We start from the raw sequence: 5,455 nt of genomic DNA on the forward strand, positions 1-5,455 counted from the left end.
CTTAACGAGTGAACAATAGTGTGTTTGGTCCTTTATTTTATATCAGTAGGCACCTTGTTTTTGTGTTATACTAATTTTCTTTGCTCATACTTTAAGTTAGTGTTTTGGTGTCACAAGACTTTTACTACCACAAACATAAGAACCCTGGGCGCAGCGCCCAGTCATGAGCTACACAAGCACCAGCTTTAATTTGACTGATTGTTGAATCTCTCTTTATGGATGTGCCTTCCTTTGCTGCACCAAATTTCACATTTGGGCTCCTCGTCAAAGAAACAGCGCCTTCCTCTTCTGGCCTATTTCAACATCATCTTCCTGTCGCTACTCTAACTGTGATCAACATAGGTGGTGCATTTTGTCCTAATCCAAACTTGGCCTCTCCTGAGACGACCTTCTTGGAACCTTGGGAAATTTTGATGCCATAAGAAGAGCCTGAGTAGGGCTGGGTATCGTCACTGATTTCTAGAATCGATTCAATTCCGATTCACAAGGTCCCGAATCGATTCGATCCACGATTCGATTTAATTCGATTCGATTTAAATCTGGGAAATTTTGACAGTCAGAAATATTATAATTCAGATCAGTACATTTACATATTTTTGTATCAATCAAAAGGAAGCTGACACACGCAAGACTTTATCACAGGTGTAAGCGTCACAGCAGATGCTTTTGTGTCAAAGTAGCTGAAGATAAAACACAGAAAAACATGAAGGTGATTTTCCTGGCCTGGGATTTTATAAAAATGTTCTGCAGTACATCAAAAACGAAAGAAAACCATTAATCAACATATGAACATCACCTCTGACGTTACAGCGGTTTTATTAGAGACACGGTTAAGCGTTTTACATTTTGAATAATTTTAAAAAGTTTTAATTTGTTCAGTATTGAACAGCAGAAATGAGGTTTTCTTTTCGGAAGAATGTAAAAGGGAAAAAAACAGCGGCCGACAGCGCTGTAAGCAACAGTAGACTTGTGCGTAACAAGCAAGCGAATAATGAAGAAAGGGAAACTGTTCTTGAAGTACAGAGAGAGGGAGAGAGAGCTGTGCATCGCGGTGGAAGCAAAACAGTAAAAGTCAGAGTGAATTCATGATGATGTTTATGTGAAGCGTTTGGATCTTCTTTTGCTGCTGGTTCGGTCAATATTGTTTGGAGAGAGATCAAACTAACAGCTTTAGAATCAGCGCATAAAGGGCGTGAACACACAGCGCGGACCCGCCGACAGATCAGAATCAGCGAGCTGTCGGCTTTCAGCCCCGACCGTGAGAAAGGCGACATCTCACTGATTCTGATCCGCGGGTCGCGCTGTGTGTTTAAGTCTATGTGCAGAAGCCGTGTTCCTGCTCTCATTTACTGTCTTAACTGTTTGGTGGTTCTTGAAATTTTGTGAGATGTCACCTGAGATTCTGGCATTTTGGGCAAAATAAATTTATATTAAAAAATCGATTCAGGATTTTAATGAATCGATTTTACGTTATCCAAGCCAGAATCGATTTTAATCGATGAATCGATTATAAAAACCCACCCCTAAGCCTGAGAGTCCAGAATCCAGAGCCTAAGATGACCCTTTTGTTTTGGTTGTTTGTAGTCAGATGTTTGACTTGTGTTTTCCATATATACTAAATAATTTCATCTTTAAAATTGTATCCCAGGAGAGGTATAATGTGTCATGCTTATTTGTTCCTGTTTTGTTTTTGGCCCATGAAGGTTTCTAAGTGCAATCCAGGCTCCTGGCTAATGTTATAATGCTTCTCCGTTCAGTGAAGGACTAACTGTTAATATTTTAAGATTTTTTTTAAGGCCACTGCAAAGTTTAGTGACCTTTTTATCAGCAAGTGATGTCAATGACAAACATTGCTCCTGATAATAATGAATCTGGTCTAAATGTTTGTTGTTTGTTGTGACCACTAGGATTGGGTCTCCCACCAGAATACCAGCCTTCACATCGAGAACTGCAAACTTCTGCGAAAGCAGTCAGTCTTTCTTCTCTGTACTTCGTGATTATGAACCGATATCTTTGGGGCAGCGCAACCATGGTTGTGCCGAAATGATGTCGGGGTTGTAATGCTAGGATAGCTTCCTAAGAACTGTTCATTTGTATTTTTTCATTTTTCTTTGTCATATTTGTTGCGTTCCTGTAAAGCACCTTAATGATTTATTGTTAAAAGGCTGAATACATTTCTAAGTTTTTGAATTAATGAACAATAATATATTTTTAAGGACATTCTACCTGGCAACATCTGACAAAAATGTACCTGTGTTTTTCCACAGATACCCAGAGTGGAACGGTGAAATAGCATCACCGCGAGGGTAAATATCTTCATTTGAAGTCATTTGGCGAATAAAAAAACATGCCAGCATTGGAGCCTTTCATTTTCTTTCATTTAACTGTGCTTTTCTTTTTAATGCACTTGTTAGTGCGTCAGGTGCCAAGCCCTCTCCCGCAACGTCTGCTGAGACTTCCCAGAAGAAAACCAGACATGAGAGTCGTTCCCGTTCCTGCAGCCCCCGCAGTCATCGTGACTCGGAGCAAAGCAGCGACAGGCGAAGAAGGCTTTCCCGCTCTCGCAGACCCCGCACTCATCGTGACTCGGAGCGTAGCAGGGACAGGCAAAGCAGCCATTCCCGCTCCGGCAGCCCACGTCGCCACCGTAAGTAAGTAAGTAAGTAAAATTTATTTATATAGCGCTTTTCACAGATAAAAATCACAAAGTGCTTTACAACACAGAAAATGGGAATATAAAACAATATAACAGTAAATAAAACAATGTAAAACAATAAAACTATAAAAACAGCATAAGAAGAAATTAATCAAATGCTTTTCTAAATAAAAATGTCTTCAGCTGTTTCTTAAAACAATCAATGGAGTCCGTGCAGCGAAGAGACAGTGGGAGAGAATTCCACAACCGTGGTGCCACAGTCTGAAAGGCCCGATCACCACGAGTTTTAAAACGAGTGCGTGGTACCACCAACAGTCTCTGATCTAATGACCTTAAAGCCCGAGAAGATGTATGTGATTTCAGCAGGTCAGATAAATATTGAGGAGCCTGACCATGCAGGGCCCTAAAGGTTAGAACTAAAATTTTAAACTGAAACCTAAAATTTACAGGCAACCAGTGAAGGGAGGCCAAGACTGGAGTGATATGCGATCTTCTCTTGGTGCCTGTTAAGAGACGTGCTGCAGCATTCTGCACAGTCTGAAGACGATTTAAGGCTGATTTGTTAAAACAAGTAAAAAGGCCATTACAATAGTCTAAACGAGAAGAAATAAAAGCATGAATAATCATCTCAAGTTCAAGCTTTGATACCATTAGTCTGAGTTTAGAAATATTCCGTAAATGATAAAAACAGTTTCGGACCAGCTGCTTAGAATGCTGCTCGAGCGACATCGAGCTGTCAAATAAGACACCGAGATTTCTAAGGCTTGATTTTACGTAAGGGTCTAAGAAGCTGATATGCTGTCTAATTTCTGGGACCATATGGTCTGGAGCAATAATTAGAGTTTCTGTTTTATCAGAGTTTAGTTGGAGAAAATTGTCATATAACCATTTGTTGATTTCTGTCAGACAATTACTTAAATTAGACAATTTATAAAACTCAGACATTTTGAAGGAACAGTATAGTTGGATGTCGTCAGCATAGAGATGATAGGAGATATATTTATAGCGCTTAATAATCTGGCCTAGGGGAAATACATAAAGTAAAAAGAGAATTGGACCCAGGACAGATCCCTGAGGTACCCCACACGGCAAAACTGTTGATTCTGATGTGACATGATTCATGCAAACAGTAAAAGATCTCTCAGACAGATATGATATAAACCATTTTAAAACAACACCAGTAATCCCAAACAAGTTCTCGAGTCTGTTTATCATGATACTGTGATCTACAGTGTCAAAAGCAGAGCTGAGATCCAGCAGGACCAGCACTGTGTATTCTCCGTGACTTGCAGAATAGGAGGAACAGTCATTCCTGTTCTCAATTACGCAGCCGCCGAAGGGAGAGACACAGAAGCCAATCACGATCTCTGTACAGGTCCAGACGCAATCGCAGGTCTGTCCAACAAACATTTTGAGAACTAGGATCAATCAAGAAGATTTAGCTCTCCAGTGGATTGTTAAAGGGTGAAATATAACATATATATAAAAATATCAACTTGAAAAAACTTAATTGGTGGACAGCATTTACCTTTTGTATCCATGCTGGGTGTGTGCTTTGAGATGTTTCTGAGTTATTAAGTTCTTTGATCCATACTTTTTTCAGGTCCCGGTCTCATTCTGACTCCTCGTGGTATGACCGTCCTTCCTCTTCACGATATCGATCACGCTCAAGGTGCCGCGAGAGACGATCCTCACTGAGAAGAAGAGATGAGAAACGTTCATCACCGAGGAAAAGCTGGGAGAGGCGATCGTCGACTGAGAGGTCATCTCCGAGGCGAAAGAAGTCAAGCAGCTCAAAGATCTTGGCAAAGAAACTGCTGGAAACATCAGGTTTGAAAATTGCTTCATGTTTTATTTTTTTGTATGTACTCATTAGTTTTTCTAAGATCAAAGTTCTCCTCCCCCCTCACAACCTTAACTTTACTAATGTAAAGGATAAATAAAGACCAGTGCCACCAGAAATGTCAGCATAGTTTTTTCTACTATTATAAAACTTTCAGAAACGGTAGATGATTTTCGAGACTTGGCACCCACCAAAGTGTGAATCTCTTTTGCACCTGTGGTCTTTTAGCTCTCCAGTCCTTATCAAACCAGTCTGACCTGGAGACTGTCGTCAAAACTTTGGCTCCTGCCCTGCTGGCTGAGCTAGTCAAGATGAAGTCGTCCCCATCAACATCATCATCATCGTCCTCACGTTCTGCATCTCCAGAAACAACTAAAGGGACGCCTAGCACAGAGAAGACAGAGGTGACTTCATATTATGCCTTTTTTCATGAATGCACAGTTTTGGACAATTTATAATGTGATCAGTGACAGATGACGTGATTGTTGATGCCACACAACCAAGATTAAATCTTTCAACACAGATTTATACAAGCAGATAGTTTGAGTCAAGTTGTCATGATGAAATCTGCATTTGGTTTGTTCATAATTTTCTTCCCTGTGTTTCCACAGGCTGGCAAATCTTCCCCTCCGACCATGGTGAGGCTACAAGGGACTGTAAGTAGTCTCTGTCACAGTGATGTGATTTCTGCTATGGAGAAAACATTTTGAAAAACTAAGTCAGTTGTTTTGTTTAGGTCAAAATTACAGGTATGTACACTGAAATTTGTTCACTGTTCAGGGGCGGATCTAGAGAAATTTTCTTAGGGTGGCAAAGAAATCAAATAGGGTGGCAAAATCGAAGCCTTCTTATTTTTCAAACACATATGCAGGTGGTTACATATGGTTAGAATAATTCAAATGCAGTAAGTATACACGTTTTTCATATAAATATAGTCTAGAACTTAATTATTGTCT

At 40.1% G+C, this 5,455-nt stretch overlaps 2 long non-coding RNA genes across 2 annotated transcripts; one reads left to right on the forward strand and one right to left on the reverse strand.

The window, feature by feature from the left end:
• Positions 1 to 2,652: 2,652 nt before the first annotated feature.
• LOC145428682 (uncharacterized) lies at positions 2,653 to 5,118 on the reverse strand. Its single transcript, XR_013909000.1, has 3 exons — positions 4,691 to 5,118; positions 4,185 to 4,350; positions 2,653 to 4,051 (listed from the first exon to the last, which is right to left on the reverse strand). It is a non-coding gene; the product is annotated as an uncharacterized LOC145428682 (long non-coding RNA).
• LOC145428683 (uncharacterized) lies at positions 4,349 to 5,156 on the forward strand. The gene is made up of 3 exons (XR_013909001.1): positions 4,349 to 4,486; positions 4,728 to 4,903; positions 5,111 to 5,156. It is a non-coding gene; the product is annotated as an uncharacterized LOC145428683 (long non-coding RNA).
• Positions 5,157 to 5,455: the final 299 nt, after the last annotated feature.

Source organism: Astatotilapia calliptera, chromosome 1, assembly GCF_964374335.1.
Source record: "Astatotilapia calliptera chromosome 1, fAstCal68.1, whole genome shotgun sequence".
Classification (NCBI taxonomy): Eukaryota; Metazoa; Chordata; class Actinopteri; order Cichliformes; family Cichlidae; genus Astatotilapia; species Astatotilapia calliptera.